Source organism: Hevea brasiliensis, chromosome 1 (assembly GCF_030052815.1).
Source record: "Hevea brasiliensis isolate MT/VB/25A 57/8 chromosome 1, ASM3005281v1, whole genome shotgun sequence".
Lineage (NCBI taxonomy): Eukaryota > Viridiplantae > Streptophyta > Magnoliopsida > Malpighiales > Euphorbiaceae > Hevea > Hevea brasiliensis.
Genome location: NC_079493.1, coordinates 15,233,327 through 15,253,952, shown reverse-complemented (window position 1 = coordinate 15,253,952; position 20,626 = coordinate 15,233,327). Strand labels below are relative to the sequence as shown.

At 31.3% G+C, this 20,626-nt stretch overlaps 1 pseudogene; it reads right to left on the bottom strand.

The window, feature by feature from the left end:
* Positions 1-611: 611 nt before the first annotated feature.
* On the bottom strand, positions 612-11,159 carry LOC110652926 (clavaminate synthase-like protein At3g21360; annotated as a pseudogene).
* Between the last annotated feature and the right edge of the window lie 9,467 nt (positions 11,160-20,626).

Genomic DNA, 20,626 nt, shown 5'->3' with positions numbered 1-20,626 from the left:
GAATTTATTATGTATCTTTACTTTATTGTCATTAATTGAATAATTTTTGAAGTTTCTTTTCCAAGAAGAGATTTCTGTTTAAACCATCTGTTGTTGCTAATCGATGATTTTCCATTTATTATTGTTCCTAAAATCAAATTTGACAATTCTGTGCCTAATCAGGCACCTGAAAGGTATGAGTTGTTGAACTCATCTTGCTATTTATGGATTTTTTAGGCCAAATCATATAAAAAAGCCAAATATTTGCACGTTTTTGCATTTTAATCTTATGGTTTCGATTTTGAAAATATATATAAAAAAAAAAAAAACAAAATTGAAAGGTTTGCAAAAATTTTATCCAAATTTGAAATCTAATTTGGGGGAAGCATGGCTCTGATGACGTGGCATGCCATGTGGCAATTTTATTCTAAAATCGAGGGATCTACTGGACACAATATTTTGGCAAATCATACAAAAAAGCCAAACTTTTGCTCGTTTCAGCATTTTAATCCTATTGTTTCAATTTTGGCAAAGAAACTAAAACCCCTTTCTCTCTCTCACACACACAAAGCACACATAAACTCTCTCTCTCTCTCTCTCTCTCTCTCTCTCTCTCTCTCTCTTATTATGGAAGGGATGGCGACACTTTCATCTTCAAGAATTTTCAAGCAGCCAATAGATTATATCACCTGGCAATGGTTTACAATCCCTAAATGTAATCGCTTCTTAGGATCATTTCTCGAATCTTCCCAACTTGTGGACACAACCACCATGCTATTGAACCAATCTTGTGATTTCTTGACTTGTCATATTTGATAGTAGGGATTGGACCCATTATCGTTTTCATTCTATCTTCTAACCATTCCAAATTTACCCTATTGAAACAAAACATAAACTAATTGGACTCGCAACACAATTTATACATCCGTCGTATCAAAATATGAGTAGAAACAACTAAGAACAAACCTTTTTTCAGACACCTTCTTGACTTTGGTAAAAAATGGTTACCTTCCATCCATGGCTAATTGAGGATGAAGGATGATCATCGTCTTTGCCCAATGCTTGAGTATAAATCAAATCATGCTTCTCTTGTCATTCAGTAAAATCTAGGTACTTTTCTTTCAATCTCTCATAAATGATATGGCTAAGAACTGCAAGAGTTTCTCCCCCACTCCCTAGTTCTACTTCACAAAAAGAAGAACAATTTCGATAGGAACTCTGGAACATGAAAAATAACAATAAAAAAGAACAAATTTTTATATTATTAATTATAAAATAAACTCATAATCAACTAACTACTTATTGCCCAAAAGCTTTGATCAATAAATGAACCACACCTATGCCATCTCATGCTGGAAGGGGATTTTCTAGTTAGGTAGGGACTCATTGGCTATGAAGACCCGTCTAACCCAAGGGGCAGCCTCATTGACATAAGGTAACTCCTCGAATCCAAACGCCTTGATGACATCATTGAAGTTTGTGTTAGTAGTATGCCCTAGAGCATATCATTTAGTATGTATCTTGTACATATTTTTATTAATAAAGGCATTTCCACTTTTCCGTTTACATAATATATTTATGTGTAATAGAAAAGGTCCATTGATATTTTGTTAGAAATATTATTCTTAAGTTGTTAAGAATATGAGTGACAATATTTCTAGCACAAAGTATCATAAATAGGTTCACAATCGAGGATACTTCATAATAAGGACATGACTTATCCAGAAAGATTGTATTCATGTTTGTTCCCAAGTTATTTATATGAGATATAAATAAGATGGAATGGTGAGTCTCATGCCATATAACAAACATGATAGGCACTTATAAATGATAAGTAGGCCGAACCAGTGACACTTATGACAAGCACATAGAGTTTACTCTTGTCAATGTTTTGTCATAAATCATATCAGTGCATATAATCTTTAGACCTAAGATAGCACAGTTATCTTATATATAGGTAGTTTGAGTTTGATACTGCTTTCATACTTGTACTATGTATGGGTATATGGGCATGTGTTGGCTCCTACTAGTTATATATGGAGGTAGGTGTTGATCAAGATGGAATCTGCTCCTCTAAGTAAATAGAGATAAAATCCTATGTTCATTTAATTGTTCTTTATGTTTCAAGTTCCTGGCCAGGACAGATAGATTTATTCAGAAAAGAGTTTCTGATGAGAAAATCTTTTTAATCAAGAACTGGAATTAAAAGAGAACATAATATTCATAGCAAATGGAGTTTGACATAAACCATGACTCCAGCTTGAGTTGAGATTTTGTAATAGAGAGATTCTAGTGCATAGTAACATATGATTATAGGTTCATTTAAAGTAAACCTTATTACTAATTGGGTGGCCATGGCATGCTATGCTAGGTGTTAACCATGGTCTATGAGGTTCATAAAATGATTTAGAGAAATCATTTATGGTAAGAAAGAGTTTTGATGATATTAAGAGTTGATATCATTTCTCATTGCCAATTAGTGATGAGCCTAGTAAGTCACACACATACACAAGTTTTCACCTAATTAAATATGATTTAATTAATTAATTAAAGAGTTTAATTGATTAATTAAATAGGTTTGGTTTGTAATTAGATTGCAAAGTCCCTAGCATGACTTGAAACCAAATCTAGATTATTGGATGTATAATATAAGTTAAATTTATATTTAAAGTGTTTAAATATGAATTTAATTAATGAGAAATTAATTAATAGAGATTAATTAATTAATTTATATTTGATATAAATTAATTAGAAGAAGAAAAATAATTATTTTGGGTTGAGAACTCAAAATTAAGACACAGGGGCATTTTGGTCATTTTGCAGTGTGACACGTGGCATCATGAGATGGTGACACATGGCATAACACATAAGCTTTGCAAATGTTTTTAATGATGTAAGATGATTAAAATCAAGATTAAATATAGGTTTGACACTTGGCACAATTTGATTGGGTCACTTAAACCTAGAGCTAATCAAAGGGTGACATGTGGCAAGGGTTTAATGTGTTAACCTAGCTATTTAAGTGTGGTTATGAAAAGAAAAAATAACCAGCAGCCTCTCCTCTCATTTGTCACGCCACTTTGAGCCTCTCCAGCTATTCTTCTTCATCTCTCATCAATTCAAAGAGATTAGCCATCAATCTCTTGAATTAAGAACACTAGAAATTGTTTCTAGTGTCCTGTTTACATCTCTAACCTCTTAAAAGGCAGAACTTGAATTTCTAATTAATAGAAAAGGCTTTAGAAGCTGTTCAAGGGCTGCCATAGGTGTTCTTGGTGTGGACAAGCTAGAGGGACAACATCCGTGTCCTCAAGACGAATCTCAAAGGCGCAGACATACGCAAAGACATCAAGAGGTTAGTGTAATCGTTCTTGATTTAATCTAGGGTTCTAAAATTAATTTGATTAATTTTAAAATCTTAAATGGCAAATACAGATCCAAAAAACATATTAAAAGGGTTTTAATATGTTGTTTATCATTGAAATCAAATAGATAAAAATAAATCTTGCATGATGCATGTGATCCTAAGTGAAAATTTTTGAATTCAATGGTATAAACTTGTGTTTTTCACGCTTATGTTCCTTCAATTGGTATCAGAGCCACTATTTGCCATTTAGATTGTTTATTATATGATTTAATTGTGTGATTTGATCATGAGATGATTGATCCATTGCTGGTTGGATCAAGAGGTGTGGCGGCACACATGGTGAAGCCACCATTGGTGGCGGCAACAATGGTTCCATGGGTGGTTCAAGGTTTGGCTTTTAATTCTGCAATTGTTGTATGATCTAAGGCCTATTCTTTGACTAATTAAAGTGTTTAATTAGTTGTTTTAATCACACAATTAAATTATGATTCAAATCAGAATTTTAAAAATTGTTTGAATGTGATTCAAATCTGAATTTTAAAAGTTGTTTGAATGTGATTCAAATCTGAATTTTTAAAGTTGTTTGAATCATATTTAAATCTGATTTTTTAAAATTGATTCAATAAAATTCAGATCTGATTTTTTAAAAAATATTTGAATGTGATTCAAATCTGATTTTTTAAAAAATGTTTTAATGTGATTCAAATCTGAATTTTTGAAGTTGTTTGAATGTGATTCAAATCTGAATTTTTAAATTTGTTTGAATGAGATTCAAATCTGAATTTTTAAATTTATTTGAATCATATTCAAATCTGGATTTTTAAGTTGAATATGAGATATTCAATTTAATTTAAGTATGTATGTTTTATTTAATTGTTAAATAGTGATATGCATGATGGATGATCATGGACTATAAAAGACCAATGTGATTGGATTTATTTCTTTTATGTTTCTTTGGGATTGTAAATTAATTAATTAATTTTAATTTATTTTGGGCATGTATTATTAAGTTTGTAATATTTTTTGGGTTGTAATTTCATTTATTTAAGTTCTTGTAAATTCGCCTTGGTATGCCAAGGATTACTATGTAATATTGGATTGCAAGAAGTTCAAGGAGGTCAAGAGCATTGGTGGGACCAGTGGGAGGAATTCAAGATCAAGTGTTGATTATGTACTCCTTCAGCAACTCTTGTAAAATGAATGAATGAAATGCACCTAGGAATGCCCTGATTCAATTCTTGGTGGCTCAGAATTGAATCCCTTAGAAAGTCCATGATCATACCATATTTACTGCTTATCCATGAATGCATGAGATGTATGGGAATGTATGTAATTATATGATATATGCATGCTAAATGGATAATGTGCAAAGTGAGACCTTAATAGTAATTAGGATGGCTATAAAATCTTCCAAACAAATGATTAAGTTGGAAATGCTATAATTAAAGTAATTATAACATAGGCCCTCCATTGAGGCAATTATTTTAAGAAATTTTAAATAGTTGCATGAGATGCAATTAATTTAAGAGATTTTCTTAAGAATAATTGTTAAGCATGAGATGTTGTAAATATGTAAATGGTTTGGTGGCCAATATCGGATGTACCTGAGGACATTAAAATTATTTACATAATTACTAGCTCAATGGGATCAACTTAACTAATGCAAGATAAATCAATAATGGATGTACTTGAGAATTTGAGCATTAGGGGCTAGGTAAAGGATTGAACCTCACATGAGATGTGATGGGCAAGGAGTTGCTCACTTATAGTTTATTGTAATTCCAATAATGGATGTACCTGAGGATGATCAATAGAATTATAAGAATTCAATCACCCACTAGAAATCCATCCAACTAGGATTTCCGTTTTCTACTTTGGAAGTGTAGGATTCGCTAAGTTAGTGGGAGGACCAATTTGATTAAAAGACCATAATCATTTTAGTTAATTACATGATACATTTACTAATTAATTTGGTTATTTTCTGCAGTTAATTTTCTAATAAAAATGAGCACAAAACAACCACCACCATCCAATATCCTTGCAAGCATACTTGATCACAATAGGTTGATAGGACCTAATCATGCGATTGGCTAAGAAATTTGAAACTTGTCTCAACCTTGAACATATAGGATATGTTCTAGATTCAAATGTTCCTGGTCCCTTACCTCCAGAGGCCACACAAGAGGAACATGAAACTTTGGACAAGTGGAAGGAGCATGATATGAGAGCTAAGTGTTACATGCTTGCTTCCATGAGTAATGAGTTACAGAAGCAACATGAGAACATGCAGAGTGCGAGTGAGATCCTCCTTCACCTACAAGAGTTGTATGGTGAGCACAAAGAGACTGCTAGGTATGAGATATCTAGGCAGCTGTTTCGCATGAGGATGTCTGAGGGACAGAATGTTGGGGATCATGTCCACAAGATGATTCGGCTGATTGAGCAGTTGGAATATCTTGACTTCAACATGGATTTCCAACTACAGACGGATTTGATCCTTCAGTCCCTTCCTGGGTCTTTTGGGAAATTTTGTGACAAATTTCCATATGACTCAACAGGAATGCACCTTAGCTGGTTTACTCAACATGCTGGTTATTGCCCAAAGAATATGCCAGGCAATAAAGGAAAAGAGGTAGCTTTGGTTGCATCTTCTTCTGCTGGAAAGTCCAACAAGAAGAAGGGCAATAAGAAAAAGAAACCTCAAATTCCTGGTCCTTCTAAGAAAATAGCTAAACAGAAAAGGAAGACTAAAGCTGATGAAGGCAAAGGAAAGTGTTTCCACTGCCAACAGGAAAGTGTTTCCATTGCCAACAGGAAAGTGTTTCCATTGCCAGTAAGAAAGTGTTTCCACTGGCCAGAGTATAGCAATCTAAATGAATACAATGCCGTGGTGAAAACAAACTCAAGTTCAAAATATATTTGGCACTTAAGGTTATGTCATGTTGCAGAAGATAGGATTGCAAAATTGGAGAAAATGGGGATTCTATCCTCATTGGGCTCTGAGCCTACTCCAACTTGTGAATCTTGCCTTGTGGCAAATGACTAGATCACCCTTTGTTGGACAAGGGCTAAGAGCTGAAAATATTTTGGAGCTAATACATAGTGATGTATGTGGTCCATTTAAAGAAATGGCTAGAGGGGGTTTTCATTATTTTATTACCTTTACTGATGATAAATCAAGGTTTGGGTATTTGTATTTTTTGAAATACAAACATGAATATTTTGAAATGTTCAAAGAATTTAAATCAAGTAGAAAATCAAACAGAAAGAGTATTAAAGTTCTTCGATCGATCGTGGAGGTGAAAATTTGAGTCTTGAATTTGATGAATACTTGAGAGAGCATGGCATTGTTTCTCACCGACTCCTCCAGAACGCCACAACCGAATGGTGTATCCGAAGGAGAAATCGTACCCTATTGGATATGGTACGTAGTATGATGAGCTATACCGATATGCCAATCTTCTTTGGGGATTTGCATTAGAATCAGCTTTGTATATTCTGAATAGGATTCCATCAAAATCAGTTTCTTCCACACCTTATGAGATATGGCATGGAAGAAAACCAAGTCTTAAGCATGTTAAGATTTGGGGCTGTCCAGCTTATATCAAAAAGCTGAACACTGATAAATTGGAGACCAGATCAGAAAAAGGTCGATTTGTTGGATATCCAAAAGATAGTTTTGGATATTATTTTTATTTGCCTACTTCACAAAAGGTTGTGATAAGTAGAGATGCCACATTTCTTGAACAACAGTTTGTTCAAGAAGGAGGCAAAGGAAGGCAAATAGAGTTAGAATTGGAGAATTCGACCAACCATGCATCGATGGATATAGATCCATCTAGTTAACCAATACTCGTTGATGAAACATTTACAGCTGTTCCTCGTAGAACAACCAGGGTATCTCACCCACCAGTGAGATATGATTTTCTTCATGAAGAAGAACAAGAGTTGTCTACTCATGAAGAAGTAGATCATGGAGATGATCCACTTACCTATGAAGAAGCTATATCAGATATAGACTCTTCAAAATGGATTGATGCTATGAAATCCGAGATTGATTCCATGTATAAGAATCAAGTTTGGGATCTTGTTGACCCACCTGAAGGTATTATACCTATAGGGAACAAATGGGTTTTCAAGAAGAAAATTGGTTCTGATGGAAAGGTAGAGACCTATAAGGCAAGGCTAGTAGCAAAAGGGTTTCGCCAAAGGCAAGGAATCGACTATGAGGAGACTTTCTGCTTTGTTGCCATGCTTAAATCAATTAGGATTTTACTAGCAATAGCTGCATACTATGATTATGAGATTTGGCAGATGGATGTCAAAACAGCTTTTCTCAATGGATACATTGAAGAAAACATTTTCATGGAACAACCTAGGGGATTTGAATCCCAAGATGGTTCCAAGGTATGCAAGCTAAAGCAATCCATTTATGGGTTGAAACAAGTTTTGAGGAGTTGGAACATCCGTTTTGATGAAGCCATTAAATCCTTTGGTTTTATCAAAAATGAGGATGAGCCATGTGTATATAAGAAGGTTAGTGACAATGCTATCATTTTCCTTGTCTTATATGTGGATGACATACTGTTGATAGGTAATGACACAGGTATGTTAACAACTATAAAGGTATGGTTGTCAAATACATTCTCCATGAAAGACTTAGGGGAGGCAACCTATATTCTTGGGATTCGCATCTATAGAGATAGAGCGAAAAGAATAATAGGTTTATCCCAAAGTCTATACTTGGAAAATGTGTTAAAGAGGTTTAACATGCTTGATTCCAAGAGAGGATTGTTACCAGTGAGACATGGTATCCATCTTTCTAAAGAGATGTCTCCAAAGACACCTAAAAAAAGAGATAAGATGGCCAGGATTCCATATGCTTCGGCTATTGGAAGTTTAATGTATGCAATGTTGTGTACTAGGCCGGATATCGCATATGCTGTTAGTTTGACTAGCAGGTATCAATCCAATCCAGGTTTGGAACATCGATAGTATCAAGAATATCCTTAAGTACTTGAGAAGAACTAAGGATTTATTCTTGATTTATGGAGGTGTAGACTTGCAATTGGATGGTTATACTGATTCTGATTTCCAATCAGATATCGATGATAGAAAGTCTATGTCTGGATATGTGTTCATTTGTAATGGAGGTGCGATCGGTTGGAAGAGTTCCAAACAGAGCACGATTGCAGATTCCACTATCGAGGTCGAGTATATTCTTTGCATCGAATCGCAAAGAAAGTCGCTTTGGATAAAGAAGTTTGTAACAGAACTTATAGTAGTTCCTTCCATTAAGTCGCTAGCCCACTACATCGTGACAACAATGGAGCGATCATGCAAAGCTAAGGAACTAAGGTCTCACCCAAAATCAAAACACATAGAAAGGCACTACCATATTATAAGTGATATAGTTGGGCAAGGCTATATAGCCATGAAGAAAATATAACATCGCCTAAAAACTAGTCGATCCATTCACTAAGCCTATGTCACGCCTCGATTAGACCGACATCTTGAGAAGATAGGTCTAAGATATTGTAATGAATGGCTCTAGTGCTTGTGGGAGATTGTTAGTAGTATTCCCTAGAGCATATCATTTAGTATGTATTTTGTACATATTTTTATTAATAAAGGCATTTCCACTTTTCCGCTTACATAATATATTTATGTGTAATAGAAAAGGTCCATTGATATTTTGTTAGAAATATTATTCTTAAGTTGTTAAGAATATGAGTGACAATATTTCTAGCACAAAGTATCATAAATAGGTTCACAATCGAGGATACTTCATAATAAGGACATGACTTATCCAAAGATTGTATTCATGTTTGTTCCCAAGTTATTTATATGAGATATAAATAAGATGGAATGGTGAGTCTCATGCCATATAACAAACATGATAGGCACTTATAAATGATAAGTTGGTCGAACCAGTTGACGCTTATGACAAGCACATGGAGTTTACTCTTGTCAATGTTTTGTCATAAATCATATCGTGCATATAATCTTTAGACACGAGATAGCACAGTTATCTTGTATATAGGTAGTTTGAGTTTGATACTGCTTTCATACTTGTACTATGTATGGGTATATGAGCATGTGTTGGCTCCTACTAGTTATATATGGAGGTAGGTGTTGATCAAGATGGAATCTGTTCCTCTAAGTAAATAGAGATAAAATCCTATGTTCATTTAATTGTTCTTGATGTTTCAAGTTCTGGCCAGACAGATAGATTTATTCAGAAAAGAGTTTCTGATGAGAAAATCTTTTTAATCAAGAACTGGAATTAAAAGAGAACATAATAGTCATAGCAAATGGAGTTTGACATAAACCATGACTCCAGCTTGAGTTGGGATTTTGTAATAGAGAGATTCTAGTGCATGGTAACATATGATTATAGGTTCATTTAAGGTAAACCTTATTACTAATTGGGTGGCCATGGCATGCTATGCTAGGTGTTAACCATGGTCTATGAGGTTCATAAAATGATTTAGAGAAATCATTTATGGTAAGAAAGAGTTCTGATGATATTAAGAGTTGATATCATTTCTCATTGCCAATTAGTGATGAGCCTAGTAAGTCACACACATACACAAGTTTTCACCTAATTAAATATGATTTAATTAATTAATTAAAGAGTTTAATTGATTAATTAAATAGGTTTGGTTTGCAATTAGATTGCAAAGTCCCTAGCATGACTTGAAACCAAATCTAGATTATTGGATGTATAATATAAGTTAAATTTATATTTAAAGTGTTTAAATATGAATTTAATTAATGAGAAATTAATTAATAGAGATTAATTAATTAATTTATATTTGATATAAATTAATTAGAAGAAGAAAAATAATTATTTTGGGTTGAGAACTCAAAATTAAGACACAGGGGCATTTTGGTCATTTTGCAGTGTGACACGTGGCATCATGAGATGGTGACACATGGCATAACACATAAGCTTGCCAAATGTTTTTTTAATCATATAAGATGATTAAAATCAAGATTAAATATAGGTTTGACACTTGGCACAATTTGATTGGGTCACTTAAACCTAGAGCTAATCAAAGGGTGACATGTGGCAAGGGTTTAATGTGTTAACCTAGCTATTTAAGTGTGGTTATGAAAAGAAAAATAACCAGCAGCCTCTCCTCTCATTTGTCACGCCACTTTGAGCCTCTCCAGCTATTCTTCTTCATCTCTCATCAATTCAAAGAGATTAGCCATCAATCTCTTGAATTAAGAACACTAGAAATTGTTTCTAGTGTCCTGTTTACATCTCTAATCTCTTAAAAGGCAGAACTTGAATTTCTAATTAATAGAAAAGGCTTTAGAAGCTGTTCAAGGGCTGCCATAGGTGTTCTTGGTGTGGACAAGCTAGAGGGACAACATCGCGTGTCCTGAAGACCAATCTCAAAGGCGCAGACATCGCAAAGACATCAAGAGGTTAGTGTAATCGTTCTTGATTTAATCTAGGGTTCTAAAATTAATCTGATTAATTTTAAAATCTTAAATGGCAAATACAGATCCAAAAACATATTAAAAGAGTTTTAATATGTTGTTTATCATTGAAATCAAATAGATAAAAATAAATCTTGCATGATGCATGTGACCCTAGGTGAAAATTTTGAATTCAATGGTATAAACTTGTATTTTTCACGCTTCCGTTCCTTCAGTTTGAAGCAGTGTTTATGGGAAACCCTCAAAAGAGAATCATACTAATTCTGTGTAGCAAAGAGTAAAGGTACAGTTTCTCGATTTTTATGGTGTCAGTGAGAGCAGAAACAGATGAAAAAGAAGAGTTTGCAGAAAGAAGAAAAGGAAAAAAAAAAGGAATTAAAGTATTTTATCATCTCATAATTTTTTTATTGAAGGTCTACAAAATTGTTTGAGTTCAATTGAGAGCCCACCTTCATGATATTAACACCTTTCATAATAAAACACACACACACACAGATAGAGAGAGAGAGTTTTTTTTTTTTGTCAAAATTAAAACGATAGCATTAAAACACCAAAGCACACAAAGGTTTGGCTTTTTTGTATGATTTGCCAAAATGATATGTCAAGTGGGTCCCATGATTTTAGAATAAAAATGCCACACTGTATGCCACATCATCAGAGCCACACTTTCCTCAAATTGGATTTCAAATTTGGATAAAATTTCTGCAACCTTTCAATTTTGGTTGTTTTTGCCAAAATTAAAACGATAGGATTAAAATGCAAAAATGCATAAAGGTTTGGCTTTTTTATATGATTTGGCCTTTATTTTATGGTGTATGAGAACCAGAATATTTATTGTGTTATGTTTTAGTCTATGCAATTGACTTTAAAATCTCCACCTGTTGAAATTTGAATGTGGGCTTTTTTATACCTAAACCTACAGGGCTTTAGATGAATTTCCTTTCAGTTTGCTAAACGATCTTGTAATATGGTGGTTCACTGTTTAGATAAATAGCTCTAAGCAATAGCTCTAAAATTATCTTTATGGAGGATTTTCCTTTAATGTATTCAAGCTTTTGTTTGTGCTTATGTTTCTTTTCTTTTAGTTTAGTGAAAAGCGTTTTTTTTCCAAATAAAAATAAAAATAAAAATAGATAGGCTAAGTAGCACGTGGCATCTCTTTTTTTTTTAATAAATATAAAATAGTAATAATTTTTGCATTTATTTAAATTATTAAAAATTTTAATTCTAATTTTATTAATTTATCTTTAAAAATTTCCCTCCAAATTTAGGAATAACAATTTTATTAAATTTAATGTTTAAAACTAGTTTTACCACCAATCATGAAAATAAATTAAATATTAAAGAAAAAAAATTAAAATTTTCTAGCATAAGTTCAATGATCATGCGATAGAATTACTTACTTTTAGTTTTAGTTCAACTTTAAATCCAAAGGAAATGTACACATCAAAATTGATGACATTTGTCAATTGGTACAAAATTTTATCCCAAAACTTTGTTGAACATGAGATGATACAATTAAGGGTGCAATATGAGCATTTTAATTATGTACCTCGCCTGCGCGCCACGCCAACCCCAATACTTAAACCTACATTCACCCCTGCTAATCTTAATTGAATCTAAGTGAAATTCCAATGTTTACCTTCTCATCACATAATTTTAAATGTTTTCAAATAACTTGTTCATGTTATTTAGGTCAGTAAATGAGTTGAACTACTAGAGGCTAGACTTAACAAAAGTTTGACTCGATTCACTGCTTAGAAAGAATCAAGCTCAAGCTGCCAATACTTAGCTCATTGAGACACTCGAATCGGCTTGCTCACAAGCTCGTGAGTTGTCTTGTGAGTAGACTTGCGAGTTGACTCATGAATAGGCTTGCGAGCTAAGTCATTTGATGGCTTGTGAATATACTTGTTTAATAGGTTTATGAGATAACCCATTAAATAGACTTATCACTAAGCCGTTAGTTGGCTCATTTATGGTTCAATTTTATTAATTATACAATTTCTAATGATGTAATGATATTAATTTTATTTATGATTATTTTATAAAATAATATATTAATACAACTATATTTTAAAAATATTATTAAATCATTATATACTTAAGTTATATAAAATATAATTGTTTATACTTTACATTTAAGTTTATCTAAAACCAAGCTATTTTTCATACAAAAGATAAAGTTCAAATGTTAGATGATAATATTCAATCATAATGCGACACGACATATATTTTGTTTGATGTTTATTGATTGATTATAATATAAAATATAACTAGAAAAGTAATGTCATTTATTATAAATGATAAACATATATATATATAGGTAAGTGAGAATTTAAACCTAAGTCCATGGATGATTGATATACTTTTAGTTATTGTACTAAGCCAAGCTAGGAATGAACTAATATATTACGTTTATAAAATAGTAGATAATAATTAAGTTAAATTAAATTTTATATAAAAAATTAATTAGTTCAAATTGTCAAAAAAAGCCAAATCTTCATGTGAATTGTCAATTTTGGCCATTTTTTTTTTGTGGGATCAATTTTGGCCTAGTTTCAAACTTTAGAGTTTATTTTGGCCATGTTTCAAAATAGGAGATTTTGAGCACTGATGTAATAGATGACATAGCCAAAATAATATTATTTTAGATGTTTTTAGATGTTATTACTGATGTGGAAATATTATGATTTTATATATTGTTAACATAGCATAAACTTTGATAATAAAAGAAGCCAAATGTTTTCGATTTTTTCAATTATAGTCAATTTTATTTGGTACATTTTACTTATAGCTAGTTGACAATTTTGACCTAACTTAATGAAAAAACAATGTTTTATTACTTACAACAATTGAAAAATTAATATTTATGTAACATAGTATAATAAAAAAATAAATTTTCCTCTCTTTCCCCCCATATTTCCTTAAAATGTATTTAAGGAACTTATTTCTGAAAAATAGATAAATTTTATTATATTTTTAAAAGGACAAATTGTAAAAAAAAAGCTAAAATTTTACACGAATTATCAACTTTGGCCCTTTTTTTTTTGGTCAATTTTGGTCCATTTACACGCCTAATTATATTTTTGCATATATTTATGTGAAATGATATACTCATATCAACATTAACTTTAAATTGTTATATTTTAATTTTTTAAAATAGTAAAAACGAGAGAAGGATATGAAAAGGAAAAAAAATTGAAGCTACTTGAGTGTATTAATTATATAATTAATATGAATTAATTAAAAATGCATGATTAAATTTATATTTATATTTTTAATCTATAATGCATTCATAACATTTATAATATAATCTATAATTTAAAAAATACTTATTAAGTTTATGAAAAAATATATTAAATAGGTTTTAAAATTATTTGTGTTAAACAATATGACATATAAAATTTCAAGATAACAATATAATGAAAATGAAATTTATTATAATAATGCACTAAACTATAAAATACAATTTAAAAATTATTCTATTTTTTAGTTTTATAAATAAATTTCTTTCATATTAATCTTGCTGTACAACCTCCTCATGTGTATTAATATTCTTTTGAATTCTAAAAAATATAATATAGGCAAATCAAACTTTCAAAAAAAAAAAAAAACAAAATTTGAATAAATTTAATTCAATGACTTAACTTATATTTTTTATTAATTTATTTTAATTTTTAAACTTCTGTACCCATTTATATTTTTAAAACTTATTATTATATTTTTTTTATTATATTATATTTAAGTATATAATTATGCATGTTATAATTACATAGCACATAACTTTCATAAAAATATGATCCAATAAAAATGTAATAATTTTAAATTAATAAATATTTTATCCATATAATTAATCAATTAAAATAACATTATATTAATATTTTAATTAAATAATTAAACATAATATTTATAATACTATAATAATATTATATAATATTTAAAAAAATGAATAGAAATTTATATATATATAAAATAAATAATAAGTACATATAGCCAGAATAATAACGTGTGAACTTGAATTATAGAATTACACTAATATTATGGATATAAGTTCAGTCAAAGCTATTGCCAACTTTGGCTATGGTAAACTTTTATTTGACATGGAGTTTTGCTTTACTTAATTTTTAACTTTTAATATATTTAATTTATACTTACTTACTGTCATAAATACAATCATTAATAATTAAAATAAAATTTAATATTATAAATTTGTAAATATTTAAAATAATTAAAAAAATAAGCTCGTGGAAATTAGCATTACAAGAAATGGAAAAAATACCAACCAAAAAAACCAACCATTTTGAATATTATTTGGTCGGTAATTAAGATTGCTGATGAAATACCGATCACTTTCGGGTTGTCCATAGTTTACCCGTAGGTAAATTACTGACCAAATTATTTTGGTTAGTAAATATATTGGCCACATTATTGGTAGGTAATTGGTGGACCTTTGGTGGATATCTTTGTAGTCTAGGTGGTAAGAACGATCAGATTAGCTTCCAATTACTGACGAAACTTTTGTTGGTAATTACCGACCCACAATAGTCAATCGGTAACATTTGGTGTATTTTTTAATATAGGAAAAATTACCCAAAAAAATAGTTGGTTGGTATGTTTTGTATAATTTAAAAAATATTACCAACCACAGAGATGGTAGCTAAAACATTTTGTATATTTATTTTTTTAAATAATTGTATAAGATTGAAAAAATACCAACCAAAAACTTTGGTTGGTATTTTGTATATAATTTTAAAAAATAGTATCGACCATGTAAATGGTAGGTAAAAGTTTTGTAGAATTATTTTTCTTTAATAATTGTATAACGTAAAAAATAATACCGACCAAACACTTTAGTTGGTATTTTTTTATATATAATTTTAAAAAATAGCACTAAACATGTGAATGATAGGTAAAAGTTTGTAGAATAATTTTGTTTATATAATTATACGGCGTAAAATAATACCGACCAAAAACTTTGGTTGGTATTTTTTTATAATTTTAAAAAAATTACCTACCACGAAATTGGTAGCTAAAATTTTTGTAGAATAATTTCTCCATATAAATATATGGTGTAAAAATAGTACCAACGAAACTGTTTGGTCGGTATTGTTTATAATTAAAAGAAAAAAAATTAGCAACCACTTAAATGATAGCCAACATTTTTGTAGAATTAATTTTTATATAATTATATGATAAAATAATACTAACCAAAAAATTTAGCCAGTATTTTAATTTTTTTTTTAAATTTGAAATAATTGATATTTGATATCAAAATAAAAAATTAGTCATCATTACTACTATTGCTACTACTACTAATAATAATAATAATCCAATAATATTAAAATTTTCTAATGTATATAATAAATTAAATATAAAATCCATATCAGTAAAATAAAATATACAAAAGTACTCAAATAAGTTAAAAATATAATACAAAACCATCAATCCTGGGAATGTTGAGGTGGAGGCGTTGGTTTTGGCAGGCTTCAGACTAATCTCATCACCTCCTCCATCATAGAGATTCTCATGCGTTCCATTTCTAGCTCCAATTGTTGCATACAATTTTTAATGACTCGCCTCGAATCCCTTGAATCCTCAAGCTGCTTCTACAATTCTTGTACTTGTTGTAAAGCAGCATTCTGACGATCGCACGATGAAGATGTCCAACTAGAAGATGCTCTGATTGAAGGGTAATAAGCAGATGATTCAGATCCAAGGCCATATACCTTCCTTCTCTTCTCACCGCCATTGACAAAATCTAAATAAAGTTGGATCTCATCAATGTTGTAGAGTGCGGCTTGTGCGAGCTCCTCCCTCCTAGTGACTATTGCTTCCTGTATGTAATATGAAAAATAAAAAATCATTTATAATTAATTCGTGATGTAATACAAAAAAAAAAAAAAAATCTTGTGGTGAAATTAATAATATTGTACCATACATGTATTTGCCTAGAGTTTTCATCCGCAAAAGTGGTTTTGTCATGCTTTTGAGTGTGAGTGTGGAGAAATAACTCAAAAGATTTTGCTTCCGATCGAATTATTTACCCTGAAGAAATGATAAACAGTTATCATAAATATTTTATTGTATGTATATAATAAATTATTGAAATTTATTGTGAAATAAAAAATAAATTCGATATAGTTTCCCCTATATTTTTGACCTTTCTCCCTATCAGAAAGTAATAAAAATCTCACCATTCATTCACACAACAATCCATAATAATTTTCATGATAATTCTATTACATTTCCATAAATAATCATATATGATTATTATACCTTGACAATTCCATCACATTTCCATCAAATATGAAATTAAATACCTTAACTATTTAAGCAAAAACTCACCAATTTATCTGAATTCTTGATATGATATGGATCCACCTATGTGGATGGATGGCCCAGGAGTGTTTGTAGCACCGCAGTGATTTTGTGAATTCTGCTCGGAGCACCGAATAACCTCAGGGTCATTCTAGTGCTGCTCAAATTGACTCCATGTTTCTTCACTAACATACTGGGGCCTTATTCTATTGCTCTTGAAATCCACAAGCATGTCCTTATAGCATTCTGCTACCTTTGATTACTAGACAACTTTTATCCCTACTTCTTCATAATCCTCCCAATAGTACTTTTTCTACAATTAAAGTCATACATATTTGTATGATTACTATATTTCAAAATACTATAGTAGAACATAATAAAACTTAAATAGATTTCACATAAATTCCTCCCAATAAAAATCTTTTGTTACTTGAGGGACACTCTTCCAGCTAATACCTGTAGGGGCTATTCGCTACTTAAAGGAACTAGTGATCACTTGAGTGGTTGGGATCCAGTAGATAACCTACACACATGAATGAAAATATAATTAGTTAACAACACACATGTATTACATTTCATTTATAAGCTAATTAAAATTTTATTGTTTAACTCACTTTCCATCACAAAATGTAAGGCGTTGTCGCCCTGCAGAATCAATCTCCACTGAGGAAGGGCGAGAACCTTGTGAGCTAGCATATTTAGGCTCCTGGTTAGCTGTAGGTGCAAGTTCTTGGCCAACCCTAGGTGCAGGCTCTTGGCCAACTACAGGTGCAGCTTCTTGGACGACCACAGGTGTGTTTGATTGGAGAGACGACTGTGATTGAGGCATTAAATGTCACGACCCAGGGATGGGGTTGGGACGTGCTCGTTCAACCAGCTACGCACTAGAGTGGAATTCGTGTCCCACATCAAAAACGGGAAGGAAAGATTTGGGCCATATATGTAGGAGCCTTCCTCACTTGGTTAGCGCACTTTTGGGAATGAAACCTCCCAAGGGACAAATCCGTGAGGCCCATGGGCCAAAGCGAACAATACTAACTGGAGAAGGATCGGACTGTTATAATTTGGTATCAGAGCTGGACTCCCTCTAGTACAGTCTGTGGTGCGAGGATGCACCAGGCGGAAGCTGGTGGGCTTGTCACGACCCAAGGATGGGGTTGGGACGTGCTCGTTCAACCAGCTACGCACTGGAGTGGAATTCGTGTCCCACATCGAAAATGGGAAGGAAAGATTTGGGCTATATATGTAGGAGTCTTCCTCACTTGGTTAGCGCGCTTTTGGGAATGAAACCTCCCAAGGAACAAATCCGTGAGGCCCATGGGCCAAAGCGAACAATACTAACTGGAGAAGGAACAGACTGTTACATTAAAGGCCGAAGGTGGGTTTACAATTGTGGCCAAAGGTGGGTCGATAAGAGGAAATGTAGAGGAGTAGACGTTGCTAGAATTGGATCTTTTAATAGAGAAACAAGGGTAGCGTGTTGCTGAGAGGGAGAAGAAGAGCAAAAAGAGAGGAAAAACAAGTTGATGTATTGGGTTTAGGGTGTCATTTTGGAGATAAAATTTCCAAGGATTTTTCTCTCATTTTTCAATTTTCTCCTCTTTTTTCACACACAATTCTCCCTCCCAATAATCCCTCCCCTTTTGAATAGTAAATATGAGTTTTATATAATAGGGGATAAATCCCCTAAAATAAAGGTTGTGATTTGAAGAGAGAAATTAAATGGCTAAGATAAAATGGGACTATTTTGTTCTTATTACTTTTAATCCAATGGCTTTTTTGTTCATACATAAATAGGTAGTGATTAAATTCTACAAAATTTGGTTTTTATTACTTTAGCCACCTTTAAATCAAGTGACCTAAAATTAATCTAATAAAAATTGATAGCTAAGATTTGATTGCACCAAATTGATAGCTAGACTTAAAATCCTAAAATTGATGTAAAATTTTATTCTCTTTAATTTTAGCAACCAATAAATTGTTGGTTGATAATTATTGACCAAATGGTGGCAGGTAATATTTTTTGCATTTAAAAATTTTTTTTTATTCTTATTTTCTTTAATATTACCGACCACATAATTATTGGTTGGTAATTACCGACAACAATGGTTGGTAGGTACATTTTTTTACCATTTTTGAATTTTTATTTTTTATTTTTGCATTAACTGTATCGACCAAATATGTGGTCATTGGTAATTATCGATCCAATCTTCTGGTAGATAACATTTTCTAGCATTTTATATTTTTCTTTTCTTTTTAATTTTACTGACCAAAAACACGTTGGTTGCTAATTACCAACCATAAGCATTGGTAGGTGAAATATTTTAGCATTTAAATGTTATTTTTTATTTTCTCCTTACTTTTACCGACTAAACCGCAAAAGCGCGCAAAGATTTGACTTTTTTCAGTCAATTGGCCAAAATATAAAGATAATTTTGGAGTTATTGCTAAGAGCGAGTTTAGCTAAATGGTGAGCCACCATACTACAAGATCTTGGAGCTACTGCTCAGAGCTAGTTTAGCCAAATGGTGAGCCACCATACTGCAAGATCGTTTAGCAAATTGAAAGGAAATTCATCTTAAGCCCTGCAAGTTTAGGTATAAAAACACCTAAATTCAAATTTCAATAGATGGAGATTCTAAACTCAATTGCATAGACCAGAACGTAACACAAGAAATATATTTGGTTCTCCATACACCATAAAAAATAAAAAAAAAAAAAAAAAAAAAGCAAGATGAGTACAACTGCTCATACCATTCAGGTGTCTGATTAGGCACAAAATTGTCAAATTTTATTTTAGGAACAACAATAAATAGAAAATCATCGATTAGAAACAATATAGGGTTTAATCAGAAACCTCTTCTTGGAAGAGGAACTTCAGAAAATATTCAATTAATGACAATAAAGTAAAGATACATAATAAATTCAGGCTGCCCAAAATCAGTATCCAAACAGCCTAGCTACCATTTTATATATCTACAAATTACTCAATTCCATCAGCTTCAAAATTATTCATAGATATGGAGAAAAATATTTAGTGGTTATATTTTGGGGTTATAATGTATGTAATTTAAAAAAAAATGTACATAGAATAGGTTTAAAAACTTAAAATTATAATTGTATTGGAATTTGAATTATAAAATAACACTAATATCAACCTTGGCTCTGGAAAACTTTTATTTGACATGGAGTTCTGCTTTATTTAATTTATATTAATTATAATAATATTAGAAATTAAAATTATTTATAGATTTAGCAACGGATTTCCTAGTCTGTCGCAAATATATATTATTAATTACGTTTCTATCAAAATAATGAAAGATGTAAAAAATAAAAATAATGAAGGATATTATATATCCCAATTTTCCCCCCTATACAACTAAGCCGTGGGATTTCACTGAGATTCAAACAATTCAGGAGAATTATAATTGAAATAAACTTAAACGAACGACGAACTAAGAGTCCATTCCATTAATATAATATAAGAAATCCAAGAAACAACAT